We start from the raw sequence: 16,420 nt of genomic DNA on the forward strand, positions 1-16,420 counted from the left end.
AAAGAATGTGATCCACTGAGACAGAGCTGATGGTATCAGAACACAGACTGAAACACATTTTTTCTCTTTCTTTTACTTTATTTCTCATGAGGTTCTATATTTTTGTGGGGGAGGGGGTATTATGTTTACTCTTAAACAAGAATATTTAGTAATGTATAAATAAAGTCATATTAACCAAAAAAAAAAGAAATCAGGAAGGATGGGAATTCAGAGAAGCATGGAAGGATTTGCATGAACTGGTGCTGAGCGATATGAGCAGAATCAGAAAAACATTGTACATCCTAACAGCAGCAGGGGGGTGATCATTATCCTTGATGGACTTGCTCATTCCATCAGTGCAACAATTAGGGACAATTTTGGGCTATCTGTGATGGAGAATACCATCTGTATTCAGAGAAAGAATTGTGGAGTTTGAACAAAGACCAAAGACTATTACCTTTAATTAAAAAAACCCCAAAACATCTTATTATTTAATTTTGCTATTTCTTATACTTTATTTTTCTTCCTTAAGGATATGATTTCTCTCTCATCACATTCAACTTAGATCAGTGTATATACCATGGAAACAATGTAAAGACTAACAGACTGCCTTCTGTGGGGGGTAGGGGGAGGGAAGCAAGATTAGAGGAAAAATTGTAAAACTCTAAATAAAATCTTTCATTGAAAAAAAGTTCCATGATCATTAAGATGCAGCAGTAAAACATATGTTAATATTTCTTTAATGTAATTTTCATTAATGAAATCATATCAGTTTCTGATTTTGTATCATTTCTTAGTGCCAAGGAATTTGGTGACAAAACTTTCCTTTCTGGGTCTTCAGTAGTTGGATTGTAGCATTTGTAGGAATGTTTTTAGGATGATGGTTGTGGGATGAAGGTACTGTTATTCTCAAAGGGCTTGACTTCTTAGTTTGTGATATCTCTATCAATGTTTGAGTGAATATGGTGGTCAGAGTGGTGGTAGTAGTTTGATTTGACTAGTTCCTGTACCCTGATGAGTTTCCTGTGCCCTGATGAGTTTCCTGCCCCTGTCAGTGGTTGCCAATCGGTAGGGATGACTGGTCCCTTCTCCATAGAAGTTGATTTTGGGCTAGAAGCAAGATCATTGATCGGGGAGTGCTGCTATTCTTAGGGCTCCTGTGCCTAGGGCTCTTGGTAGCAGTGGGCCAGCAGTGACTTCTCAATGCCTTCAATGTTCTTTCCTTCCTTATCTCTATCTCTTAGGATCTTTGGTTTCCTTCAAAGTTCAGTTCAAATACTACTTTCTCTCTACATGAGGCCTTTCTTTACTGATTCCTCTTGTTTCCTTAGCTGCTAGTGCACAGAAATTACTCTTATTTACTTGCTATGTACTTTGTCTTGTTTTTGTTTCTCTAGTGCCTAGGAAGAAGAAGTTTAAAAATGTTTATTGATTAATTTTCAATATAGTGGTCATAATTTAAGTATCTCATGTTCAAGCATAAGTTCAGGTCATAACACAAATCAGCAATGCAAGAACAAATCTTGGGATTTACTCTTAATTTATGGTTGTAATAGTCTAACAAACTTATTTTTTAGAGTTTCTCATTCCTCTTAGCATCTCTGTTCTTTAACTTTTCTTTGAAATTTCAGAGTTTTTTTTAACATTTAGAATATACATATGAATATGCTCATCTTAATATACCTCTTTTGTATCTTGAATCTGTACTTGAAGTCAGGAGACTTGGGTTCAGTCAATCAACAAGTTTTTATTTGGCACCCACAAGAGCCAGGCATTGTTCCTGGCCCTGCTGCTTTTCAATTGTATAACTCTGGGCAAGTTGTTTCAGCTCTTAGGGCTCAGTTTCCCTTCTAGGTCTAATTTTCTGTGAGTCTAATAAAGAAAACTCATCCACCCTTTGAGGCAGACTTGAAACTCCTAGATAACTGAGAGTGCACAAAGTGTACAATATAATACATAAAGTATAAATGTGTCTCAGCCTCTGGCATATCAGTGTTTGGCATACTTCTGATGATGGTATTTTTACCATTCCCTTTGCTGGCTCCCAGGCTGGTTGGTCAGTGTTCCATTGTCAACTGGCCTGCCAGTGAGAGAGAGTTCAGCTCTTCTTTTAAAAGTTAGTTTCCAGGGTGGCTAGGTGGCGCAGTGGATAAAGCACTAGCCCTGGAGCCAGGAGTACCTGGGTTCAAATCTGTCTCAGACAATAATGACCTAGCTGTGTGGCCTTGGGCAAGCCACTTAACCCCATTTGCCTTGCAAGAAACCTAAAAAAAATATAAAGTAAAAGTTAGTTATCATTTTAGTGACAAAGTACATCTCAGAGGTTGATAAAGGAAAGTAGCCTTTCAATGTTAGGTGGCTTTTAGTAAGTCTGAGTTTTGTGAAGCTTGGTTCCCATTCTTGCTTTTACTAGTAATAAGAGATTAATCTTAACAACTGAGTTAATTGGGATGAAAAATGTGACATCCAAGCCAGAAATAAGCCTAATGAAGCCCATTAAATAATTTAATGATTACATAATTATGTTCATTTAGAATTCAGGAATTGATCACCCTCAAATTAATTTTACCATCTCTGTACTTTTTGAGCACATTTATTTTGAATAAAGTGAAGGATTGTTTTCATTTCTGATGGGCATTCTGCCATTAATAATCACCTACTATTATAATGGGAAAATGTTGTGTTTTGAATAAGTTCATGTGACCATATATTACCAGATAACAGAGGAGTCTATTCAATAGAGAGATTTAAGCAATTGAAAGAGACATAATAATAGGGGCTTAATTTAAATCGTAAATGCGAATGAGTAGGGGATTGATGGCTTCCACTGAGCAGAGATCTGGACAGCAAAATCTGGTGTTATTCAGCTAATTACAGTGGAGGGCTAGGCCATCCAGGCAGTTCCAAGTTCATTGCCATATCAGAGAGATATGATAAGGAGAAAGATTCAAAGGCTTCATGGGCTATAGGACTTTCCTTTTCAGCCCTGTGCTTTGTGAAAGAGAATGATTGCCTGGTGCTCTGAGAAGGTGGATTTGTGGCATATTGTGGGGAACAATAATAGTCCCTTACATTTGTATAGTACTTTTCAAATCACTTTCACATAAGCTATCTAACTTTATATCCACTAAACAACCCTGTAAGGAAGGATACTTACTGTTAAGATGTATTCAGGCTAGAGTGAAAAGGTACTAACTCTAGAGACAAGGACTTGGGTTCAAATCCTGCCTCTGAGATATCTATAACATCTCTCTCTCTCTCTCTCTCTCTCTCTCTCTCTCTCTCTCTCTCTCTCCCTCTCCCTCTCCCTCTCCCTCTCCCTCTCCCTCTCCCTCTCCCTCTCCCTCTATCTCTATCTCTATCTCTATCTCTATCTCTATCTCTATCTCTATCTCTATCTCTATCTCTATCTCTATCTCTATCTCTATCTCATCTGTATCATTTCTCTCTGTCTCTATGTCTGTATCATCTATCTCTATATCTGTATCATCTTTCTCTCTCCCTCTCCCTCTCCCTCTCCCTCTCCCTCTCCCTCTCCCTCTCCCTCTCTCTCTCTCTCTCTCTCCCCCTATCTCTATATCCACATACACACATATGTATATATACATTTATGCATGTGTGCATATGCATAGGCATATATACAAAAATGTGTGTGCACATGCATAGACATAGGTATGTACATGATATATAATCTATATGTATACATGTATAAGTATAGATATGCACATACATAAACATATTTAAATGGAGACATGCATACACATAACACATAGATACATACACATAGATATGGATATATATGCACCTTGTTTAACCTTGGACAAATCATCTATTTTCTCTGAGGCTCAGATTTCTCATCCGCAAAATGGCATGAAGGCAGTCTGTTGGACTGACTGGCTTCTAGGGGTCTTTCCAGCATCAACTCTAAGCTTCTACTAGGCAGTTGTAGTGTTCAGCAATGAATTCTGGACCCAGCTCCACCAGAGATCTGCTTGTTCCATTTTCTACCTGGATGACCTTGAACAAATAATTGGACTTTTGTGGTCCTCAGTTTTCCTCATCCCATAAATACTGGTAATAATAGTAATGCAGTTTTTGTGTAATTGTGTAGTCAAAAAACATGGAAATGAGAGCTATTATTGTGGTTATAACTTACAGATGAGGAGACTGTAGAGCAAAAAGCTTAAGTATTTTTTTTTCAGGGTCAAATTTCTAGTTAGTGGTGGAGCAGATGTGATTTTAGGAATGGTAGGAAGGCCCCAATATTTCCTTCCCTCAAATCTTCCCAGCTCCTAATAGCTGGTGACTGAAATTTCACTTTCAGAAAGCCAACCCTTATAGTGAAGGATTTAATTCCTGTCAAAATGTGAATATCTTGGCCTCATAAGTTTTAATACTTTAAACCACTATACATTTATAACTTAGTTTATGAATATATTTTTATAAAGAGAGGGGAGAGAGAATAGAAAGGCATTTGGGTCCAATAAGACAGAGATATGGAGTGAGACTGGGAAAAAAAAAAAACCTTGCTATTATGCATAGGGCAGACTGGAGGGGGAAATTTGGCAAAGTTTAAATGAATGAAATGACCTTTGCACTATCTTTGAAAGGGACAGTGGTTGCTTGGTCCTGAACTATTGCACATTCTTAGGATTATCAAACGCTTTTGCTTTACTGGAAATCATCTCTTTTGTTTATGATTTCCATCTACAGAGGCTGCCAGGACTATGTCATTGTCTTTTTTGCAGTCTTATTGATACTCCATAATATTTTGTTCCCAATATACTTTCTGATGTAGAGTCCTCCCTTGTAGCAAAGCAAAATCTTTCAGTTGATAAGCATGTTGAATACCTTTAACAGTGTATGCAGCATCCTGATCCTGTAGTCTTCCACCTTTCTAAAGAGAGGAGAGAGGTGAGCTTCATCATCTGTCCATAGGTCCAAAATTACTCATTACTGGGACCAAAATTACTCATCTCATCCATGGATGGGAAGAATTTCTCTTAGTTGCTTGCTTCTTATGATGTCTCTGAAAAAAATTATTGGTCAAGCCAGAATCTATTTTAGGTTCCGTGGTACCTAGGGCAACTGCTCTGTTTCTAATATGGAGACTTCTGATGGCTGAAGACCTGCTGCTGGTTTTGATTTCCATAGAATATATAAGTAAGGAGAACATTTTTCTAAACCCAGCTGTACTGAAAATCAAGCCAGCCCAACCCTGCAGACACATCTTTTTCATGCTGGCTAATTGCTGATTATAATTGGGAGGATATTTTAATTGACTGAATCAAAGTTACATGTGTATCCCACATGACAGCAATACTTAGAAGCCCAGATGAGGAGAGCCTACTCCTGCCTTCATTAACTCTCTAAATGAATTCTTAAAGTAAATTAGTCCCTCTGTTCTATATGAATATTACCTGAAGCTTTATTAAATACCTACTATGTGCTAGGAGCTGTGCTGTACTCTATAAACATCATCATATGTGATTCCCACAATAACTCTGGGAGGTAGGTGTAATTTTCACTTTGCAATTGAGGAAACTGAGGCATTCAGAGAGTCACACTGCTAGTATGGGTCTGAGATTGCAATTGAACTCAGATCTTCCACTGCACCACCTACCAGATCCATGGAAATGAATTTTAATTAGACCTTGGATCTAAAGACTTGGTTCTTATGAATGACCCAGTTAAACTTTGGCTTAATTTCTTCACCTGTAACATGGAGAGGATAGTTAGTGTGAGTAAAGGATAGTGAGTAAAGGACCAGCAATGGGATTTCAAAGACCTGAGTTGAGCTCTTCCATGGATATACCTTCTCTTGTCCCCTCGCTCTATTGTTATCACTCAGTAACCTCTCTTCCTTTATGCTACTGCAGGATACTCTATTGTATAATTATAATGGTCAAGCTTGGTCCTGAATAAAAGATATATAAAGCTTCATCTCCTACCCTGTAGAGGAAAGGATTATGGATATGGAAGACTTTTGCCAGACTTGATTAATGTGTTAGTTTTGCTGAATAGTTATTTTTTCCTCTTTTCATTATTTATCATAATAGATATTTCTCTGGTTGGGGGAGGTAGGAAGGCTACATTGGGAAATGGAGATTATGTAATAACCAAAAAGCATAAATGAAAATTGAAAAAAAATAAATAATGTCCTGTCCATATGACCACCTAAGCAGGAGCCTGGCTGCCCAGCTTCCTTATTCCAAAATCCTGGTTTGAATCAGATCAAATATTTATCAAGGAATTTAACAAAAAGCTACAATAAATGACACCTTATAATTCAGAATGGCATAAAAATCAGCCAGAAATTCAGGAACTAATCAAAGCTTGTGTCAGTACAACCAGAACATCCAGGGTCACATAGAACCTACAGGGTTATGTGTCTAGAGACAGCAAGGGCAGGGGGTTCTCCTGAGAAATCCCAGGTAGGGAGACTTTGAAAGCCTTGGAGAGTAGTACCAGGCTATGATCATTGTGTTGCCATAGAGCTTAGACCAGTACATCCTAGGCCCACGAGCTCCATGGTCTACAACATTCTGTCTTAAAATGCCAGAGGTTTTTGAAGATACAGAACTCTCAAATTCAGGGAAGCTCAATTCTGGGATTTGGTGAAAGTCAGCACAAGAACTGAGAAGACCTAGAGTAAAAACAAGAACTATCACCTCAGCCAAAAGCATATTAGATACCAAAACATGACCCTGGCTATCACAAAACCTTAATGCAAGAATGAAAGTTGGAGAGCTGAATTAATAAAAAGAAAGCATCATCCAGTAATACAAATATACACAAATCATATTCCATCATAACTGCAAACAGTCTCAAAGGGGAAAAAACAAGACTTTTCACAAGGACTACTATAACAAGGACTATATTATATTAACACTTAGTGGGGAAAAAGTAAGAGATTAAAAATGAAATAAAAGTTCTTGAGGTGAGAATTGAAGTGAGAATAAATTGCTTAGAAGGAAAATGGTAGACCTTATCAAAAAATATAATCCCTATGAACCAGAATAGATAAACAAATAATTATATTTGATAGCAAGAAATACAGAATCAAGATTGGAAAGATGTTAAGCTACCTGATATAAAAACCAACTAACTTGGAAAACATATAAAAGAAATAATTTAAAAATCATTGAACCCCCTCAAAACCCATATTTAAAAAGTTTGGATGTTACATTTCATGAAATGATAGATGACAACTACTCAGATCTGCTAAAACAATAGAGAATAGTAAAGATAGAAAGAATCTACTAATCATGGTCTGAAAAAAATTCCCCAAGGAATCCCCAGGAATGAAATAGACAAAACATAAATATTATGAGCAATCAAAAGGGATTCAAATACCCAGGAACCATACAAAACCTTGTAATTTCTATCACAAATGAGAGGAAATCTTGGATCACATTATTCTAGAAGGCAAATCTGCAAAAAAATCTGTTAGGGAACAAATTGTGATATATAAAGGGTATTGAATATTATTACTCTGTAAGAAATGATTAAAGATGATTGTGCATGTATAACTTATATCAGATTTTTTAGTGTCTTGGGGAGTAGGGAGGGAAAGGAGGGAGGGAAAAAAATTTGGAACTCAAAATTTTACAAAAATCAATGTTAAAAATTATCTTTATTTGTAATTAAAATGAGATTTTGTTAAGATATTAAAGATTATTAAGATAATTAAGATAATATTATTAAGATATTAATTATTATTATTTGAAGATAGTAAAGAAAAAATGATTTGACTATAATTTTGGAGTGGCTTGGGATGTATGAACTGACACTGGATAGGGAGAGTACAACCCGAACAGTTTATACAAGGAGAGCAACATTATAAAGAAAAGTCTCTCTTGTAAGACTTAGGAACTCTGATCAAAGCAATGACCTATGATCAATCATGTTACCTATATCCTGATGAAGAGGTGATGGACATCTCTTCATCAGAGACATGCATTTTTGCGTGGATTAGTTTTTTGATTATGTTTATTTGTTTCAAGTTTATATTTTCTGTCATTCTTATGGTTAATGGAGTTAAGAGTCAGAGGAGAAGGGTGATTTAGGAGTGGTGATGCTAAAAATAGTTATTAAAATATTTTAAAATGCACAGAAAAGAGGCAACTAGGTTGTTCAGTGAATAAAACACTGGTCCTGGAATCAGGAGGACTTGAGCTCAAATCCAACATGAGACACTTATTAACTGTGATTCTGGACAAGACATTTAACTTTGATTTCCTCCAAAAAACAATAAATGTATAGAGGAGAAGGAAACTTAGAAGGAAGCACAGGAAGCAGGACAGTTTTGAAAGTAACAAGTAGTATACATACATATACATGTATATACATGCATATATATGTATATGGTAGTGGCATGAAATTCAGAGTTTCAGATAGAATCTTCCTTTTGTGTTTGGATTATATATATATATATATATAATAAATGCATTTTTTGGTGTTTATGTTCAAAAGAAAAAATTTTAAAAATCATTAAAAGAGAAAAGAAAGATGATTTAGCAATATAGGCTAACATGAAGTTAGCATGAATCAACATTGTCTAGATATCTGTGATGGGTGTTTTATTCAGCAATGGATAATTAACATTAAATGATAATTTCTCTTTCTTGAAGCAATCAGGTTGTGTCTGTGTGGAGTTAATGATTCAAAATAATCCATTGGGAACTCATGGAAGTAGTAGAAATGTTTTCAAAGACAAGGAAACATTTGTACTTGGACTTTCCTAAAAGTTGAGTATATGTGATTCGGGGTCTTAATTTTGTGGAGTCTGAGATAAATTATGGGATGAGGAGACTTTGGAGTGGAGTAGGATTTCTTCAGCAAAAGTACTTGGTGGTCAAAAACTTCACTATCTTTCAAAGCATTCTTTCCACTTTGGAACAGCTTTAATTGTTGCCATTTTTTTCCCTGACAAGCTAAATTGGTCTCTGGCATCTTTCATTCTCTGTTCATAGTTCTGCCCTTTGGGGCAAAAAAGGATAAGCCTGATCCTTCTTCCACTTGAGAAAGGAAGTATTTTGCCCAAGGTCACACAGGTGGTAAAAAAGCATCTGGAATTGAAGCCCATATTCTCTGAGATGACACATTTCCATGATACTATTTTTCTAAAATGAAGAAAAACAGTTTAGTCAAAAAACAGATATAGAGACTGTATCTGATAATGTATGTGACAATTTGTTTCTATAGTGTCCCACCTCTCTGTCAAGTGGAAAGAGGTTTATTTACTTTTGTCTTACTCTTCCTTTCCTTCCAAGTGTTTTTGAATATTATATAATAATGATAGCTTACATGTATATACAACTCTTCACAGTTTTTAAAACTCTATCTCATGACCACTTTGTGAAATAATTAGGACAGGTATTATTATTCCACTTTACTGACAAGGAATCCGACCTGCTTGAAAATTAAGTGACATGCCCAAAGTCATCTAGCTGATAAATGTCACAAGTGGGTTTTAAATATGGGTCTTTTGACACACTGTAGTATCTAGATTCAGAGCCTCATTAGTTTGGCACACCATGGAAAAATAGAAAGCACACTTTAATTATTAGGAAGAGGAACTTTTGATCCAGAGTTATAGAATGTGGATGGGGAAAAGGGAGCTGGATTATTTGTATTGGCCAATCCCATTCATTTGGTCAGCACAATTCTAGGCCACATTGGGCATGCAGCAAATCCCCACGATGGTGAATGATGTGCAACCTCAATGTTCCTTTTATTTGTTCAGGAGCTTAGCATCAATTGGATTTTTATTAGCATTATAAACCTGCCTCCTGCTATAGGAGAGATTTACTATCTCTGCTTTAGAGCAGCAAGGACTAGAAGACAGTGATGACATCACAGGACTCAGGAAAAAGTAATACTTTGGAATTAAGCATTACAGGGAGAAGAAAAAATGGGGAAACAGATTTGGTTTACTCAGTGGCAAAACTAAAGGCAGTGGCAAAGTCAGAAGAAAATTTAAAAATAATTTTGACTGGATGAAGATGATTTTAAGTGATAGACACTTACTTTTGCTAGCTGATTGCTCACAGAGACTAGTTTTCTTAAGTGAAGGTTGCTTTGACCCTCTACATAGATTGTAAATTCTTAAACAGAGAAAGACAGTTGTAAGATCCCTAGGACTTTGTTTGCCATGATAATTAGAGCCAAGAGAACATGACTGGACATAGGCATTGTAGGAAACAAAATAAATCCAAGGGATTTAAAAACTCTACCATGTTCATTATATCTTATTTATATAGTAGGGGAGGCAGCAAGTGTGTGCTGATAAATGTTTAACAAAGAGCTCACAAGTTTAATCTGAATTATAACAATTTCTTCATCACTTTCTTATTATTAGTTAATCAACAGAACAATAAATCAAACCATAGTCTGTGAGGTTTGATGATTTTCAAGGTGTAAATGCTCACTTTGAAAATTTAAAATCAGCCCTTTCTTAGGCAGGTAGGAGCAAACTCCAGCAGTGGGGTTTGGTAGAAAGTACCAAATCTAGAGTCATAGGAATTGGATTTTAATTCCTGTTCTGCCACAAATGACCTATTATGTCAGTGGGCAAATTGTTTAACCTGTCTGGGAATACAAAATAGAACAGCCTCTAATGTCCCTTCTATCTTTAACCCTTTCATTCTTTGCACATGATGCTCAGTAGACTGCATACCATATATTAGTGGTATCCAATTCTTGTTTCTTGACTTATTTAGTAATATTTAACCCTTGTGCCAGAAACTCTCCAAAGATATCATGGTCAAAGATATTCCAGGTTCACTTGCAGAAATGTTCTTCCTCTTTAATTATTTCCTTCTATTTCTTCTGGATCTTTTACATAGAATTCTCTAGATCAGGGTAATGGGGGGAAAGGGAAGAAAAAAACAGAAGAAAAATAAATCTACATAATAATTTTGCTAAATTTTTTTAAAAAAGCAAGTTGTACATAATTGATTTGCAGTTTCATGTGCAAGCATCATTTTTATAATTCAGTTATTTAAATGATTTATTCCATAAATTAGAAATATAATAAATAAAAAGAGTAATGTTCCTCCCTCAGAACTTTTTTTTCTCCTTTTCTCTTCAACACCTAGAAAACCTTAGAAAACTTTGCATAGTACCCCATGGTTCACTGAAACTAACTTCCCACTTGCAAGCATACTATGTTTTGTGTTTATATGTTAAATAAGAAAGTTTTCCTAAAGGGAACAAGAAACTATTAGTTCAAAAATTATGTGAAAATATCCAGTTGCAGCCCAAAAGTAAGGGCTTCCTCTGTTCCTTCACACTGATACTTTTCTCTCTATGTATTATCTTGGCAAACTTTTGTGGGGGTGAAGGGAGGATGGCATCTCTCTCTCTCCTTTTTGATACTACAGCAATTCTCAGTTTGTATTGCTTAAAAACTTTAGTTTTTCAGGCTTAACTAGTAACCCTTAAAGAAACCTCCAATCTTTTAAAGCCACCTGAGGCAAGAAGAAATTCCCTAAGGCAGCCAGGTAGCACAATTCATTGAATACTAGGTCTAGAGTCAGGAGAAACTGAATTCAAATTTGCTTTCAGACACAACTATTTGTGTAACCCTGTGCAATTCATTTAACTTTTCCTTGCCTCAATTTCCTCATGTGTAAAATGAGGATAATAAGGGGACCTAACTCCCAGGGTGATTGTGAGAATCAAAGATAACTGTGAAGTGTTTAGCACATAGTAAGTGCCACATAAATGTTAGCTATTATAAATGTCATCCTCTTTTTTCCTTGTTGCCACTACTTCCTCCCTTAGATATTTTTCTAGACCTTGGTCAAGGTTACCTTTTATCAATCCCACATATTATTATATATATCCACTATAACTGAGATCTTTAATATTCTCTGTTTACTCAAAAGAGGAAGGGAGGGAGAGGGGACAAATATCCCTTATTCCCTCTGACTATTTCTTTCTTTTTTTTTTTTTTAGGATTTTACAAGGCAAATGGGGTTAAGTGGCTTGCCCAAGGCCACACAACTAGCTAATTATTAAGTGTCTGAGTCCGGATTTGAACTTAGGGACTCCTGACTCCAGGGCCAGTGCTTTATCCACTGTGCCACCTAGCTGCCCCTCTCTGACTCTTTCTATGACAGGCTCCATTTGCATGGATGCTCTATTAGGATGCTTAGTGGAAAGTACTCGGCTCAGAGGAAAACAAAATTAGGCTGTGGTCTGAATTTTGTGGAGCCCTTTTCTTTTCCTGGGAAACTAGAGAAACAACCTGTCCCATCCTGAACACATACTCATCACTGCAAGACAGGCAGCTGGGTTATCTATTGGTTATCAGAGCTAGAAGCAAACAACCATGAGCTGGATCCAAACCTTGGAATAAGGCCCAGCAATGCTGCAATCACAGATTAAGGAGCCAGGTTAGTTAGAATAAAAGTCTGACTATTTAGTGAACATGAAGCAATGACTAGCATGGCCCATAAACAGGGATTAGAGTCAAACTGAAATATAAACTCCATACTAAAGTCATTTGAATGTTTCAAATCTTTAAATTAATTTGTTTCAATTCTATTCAGCAAATACCTATTAAGTAGCTATTAAGGACAAAGCAATAAGCTAGATACTGGTGATACAAAAGTAAAAATAAAATAATCCCTATCCTCTTGAAGGTTACATTCTGCCAGGAGAAAGGAACATTAGTTAAATAAATACAATGAGTATACGAGATAATATTGACTCTGGAGTCAGATGCTACCTCTTACACTTGCATGTGTGATTTTGACACCTGTGTGATCTTGGGTAGATTACTTAAAATTCATGGAATGTAAAGTCAAGGGTTTCAACTGTATGACTTCTGAAGTCTTTTCCAATTCTAAATTTATGACACAATTATGGCTGCTCTTACTGAATCATTCCTTTACCTCAAACTTTTACTCACAGTTTGGTTCCCCAGAGGGTTATGGCTTCCTCAAATTCTGGGAGTAATTTAGGTCTGAAATCCTAACCCTATAGCTCATGAGATACTACTAGTATGCTTCCCATCAACAATTAGCCAGTAGATAAAATTAACTCTAGGCAATGACATTTACTAAGATGATATATTAAAACAATAGCTACAAAATATTCCCTCCATAAACTTGGTATATCCTTTCCTAGAAATACAGAAAACATTTATGGAAGAGTGGGTTCAAACTTAGAACACAATGATAGTGAGGTACATGTGTAATATATTTGTATGGCAAAGACAATCCACAACTCCTGGTATTGTAAGGCCTAGAAGTAATTGTTTTTCTTCATAGAATTCTCACATAGTTCTTTTTGAGTATAGGAGTTTTGATTGATGATTTGCTTAGCTATGGTCCCAGGCTCTGTTCATCTCTTTACTCAATTATTTTCCCTTTTGGCAAGAGTTACACTTCTTGAAGCTATTTCTTTCCTCCAGTGGTAACCTCTGTATTCATGTCTGTCTAGGGCAGTGGCATCAAATTCAAGTAGAAATGGTTTCTTGGAAGTCAAAATTGATATAGAAAATCACAAATTAACATTATGTTATATTCTTTTTTTTCATTTTATTAAACATTTTCTAATTATATTCTTTCTCATTGAAAGCAGTGTCTCTTATTGCTCAAATAGTTCCTTTTTTGGAGTAACATTAATCCAGTCTCCTCCATAGAAATCTTCCTGTTCATAACATCTCCAATTATGTAGGGCTTTAGATATTTAAAGTTTCCAGACACATGAGTAATGTGGTTAGTCAGCCAATAAGCTTGTTCTTTATAAATTCATTAGAAAAAAGATTAATTTTTTTCCACACAGGATCTCCAAGTATGACTCAATCTTTGCAGTAAGTTAAATACCTTATGATCTCTTTATTCTTTCTTCAGAAGATTTAGAGATCAACTCCCCTATACTATGATCCTATGAAAGGATATTCTCTCTCCTTTTTTAAAGATTTTATTTATTTTGAGTTTTACAATTTTTCCCCTAATCTTACTTCCCTCCCCCCACTCCCCACAGAAGGCAATTTGCCAGTCTTTACATTGTTTCCATGGTAAGGTATATTCTCTTTAAAAAGCTTTTTTGATGCTTTTAATCTTTATATAGCCCAGAAAGGACAATGATAAATGTTGGAAGGGATGTGGGAAATCTGGGACACTAATACATTGTTGGTGAACTCATCCCACCTTTCTGGAGAGCAGCCTGGAACTATGCCCAAAGGGCAACAAAAATGTGCATACCCTTTGATCCAACAATACAACTACTGGGTATATATCCAGTAGAGATTATTGAAAAGGGTAAAAACATCAGTTGTACAAAAATATTCATAGCAGCCCTGTTTGTGGTGGTAAAGAATTGGAAATTGAGTGAATATCCTTCAATTGGGGAATGGTTTAACAAACTGTGGTATATGTATGTGTTGGAACACTGTTGTTCAATTAGAAACCAGGAGGGATGGGAATTCAGGGAAGCTTGGAAGATGTTCATGAATTGAGGCTGAGCGAGATGAGCAGAACCAGAAAAAACATTATGTACCCCAATAACAACATGGGGGTGAAGATCAAACTTGATGGACTTGCTCATTCCATCAGTGCAACAATCAGGCAGAATTTTGGGGTATCTGCGATGGATAATACCATCTGGATCCACAGAAGGAATCGTGGAGTTTGAACAAAGACCAAAGACCTTTTTAAAAACTTGTTATCTTATTATGTGATTTTGTTATCTCTTATACTTTATTTTTCTTCCTTAAGGATATGATTTCTCTCTCATTACATTCAACTTAGATCAATGTATACCATAGAAACAATGTAAAGACTGCCTTCTGTGGGTGGGGTGGGGTGGGGTGGGGGGAGGGAAGCAAGATTAGGGAAAAAATTGTAAAATTCAAAATAAATAACTTTTTCTTTAAAAAAATCTTTATATAGCAGTCATTTCAAACCCTCCTTTCATATTGGATGTTCCCATATGGCAATAAAAATTGAACAGAAATATGTAACATAGTGACTGCATCATATAATCTAGATAGTATTTTGTTCTAGTAGATCCTTACCTCTTAGCCATGGGAAGGGATTCACTATCCTCTCATTTGCCTGGATGAAACTATATATTTTATAAAGTTACAGAATCTGAATAAAATTGGAACATTAAATATTTTCTGAGGTAAACCTAAATGAAGTGATATTTTCACTCATTTGAGTCTCATTGTTTGAAAACATAGGTTAGGATAAGAGCCAGGGAACCATGAGATAAAAAGTAACTCCATATTTGAGGTAATATAACAAAGTGAAATTCAAAGTTGAAGATGCAAAGGTATGGAAGACAGAATGTCAGAGCAATTTCTTTTTTTTAAATTTATTTTTATTAAAGATATTGAGTTTTACAATTTTCCCCCCAATCTTGCTCCCCCCCCCCACGGAAAGCACTCTGTCATTCTTTACTTTGTTTCCATGTTGTACCTTGATCCAAATTGGGTGTGATGAGAGAGAAATCATATCCTTAAAGAGAAGTGTAAGAGGTAACAAGATCAGACAATAAGATATCTATTTTTTCTAAACTAAAGGGAATAGTTCTTGAACTTTGTTCAAACTCCCCAGCTCCTTATCTGGATACAGATGGCACTCTCCTTTGCAGACAGCCCAAAATTGTTCCCAATTGTTGCACTGATGGAATGAGCGAGTCCTTCAAGGTTGAACATCACTCCCATGTTGCTGTTAGGGTGTACAGTGTTTTTCTGGTTCTGCTCATCTCACTCAGCATCAGTCCATGCAAATCCCTCCAGGCTTCCCTGAAATCCCGACCCTCCTGGTTTCTAATAGAACAATAGTGTTCCATGACATACATATACCACAGTTTGCTAAGCCATTCCCCAATTGAAGGACATTTACTTGATTTCCAATTCTTTGCCACCACAAACAGGGCTGCTATAAATATTTTTGTACAAGTAATGCTTTTACCCTTTTTCATCATCTCTGCAGGGTATAGACCCAGTAGTAGTATTGCTGGGTCAAAGGGTATGCACATTTTTGTTGCCCTTTGGGCATAGTTCCAGATAGCTCTCCAGAAGGGTTGGATGAGTTCACAGCTCCACCAACAGTGTCATAGTGTCCCAGATTTCCCACAACCCTTCCAACAATGATCATTATTCTTCCTTGTCATATTGGCCAATCTGAGAGGTGTGAAGTGGTACCTCAGAGAAGCTTTAATTTGCATTTCTCTAATAATTAATGATTTAGAGCATTTTTTCATATGGCTATGGATTGCTTTGATCTCCTCATCTGTAAATTGCCTTTGCATATCCTTTGAACATTTGTCAATTGGGGAATGGCTTTTTGTTTTAAAAATATGACTCAGTTCTCTGTATATTTTAGAAATGAGTCCTTTGTCAGAATCCTTAATTGTAAAGATTGTTTCCCAATTTACTACATTTCTTTTGATCTTGGTTACATTGGTTTTATCT

The sequence above is a fragment of the Macrotis lagotis genome, chromosome 1 (genome assembly GCF_037893015.1).
Source record: "Macrotis lagotis isolate mMagLag1 chromosome 1, bilby.v1.9.chrom.fasta, whole genome shotgun sequence".
NCBI lineage: Eukaryota > Metazoa > Chordata > Mammalia > Peramelemorphia > Peramelidae > Macrotis > Macrotis lagotis.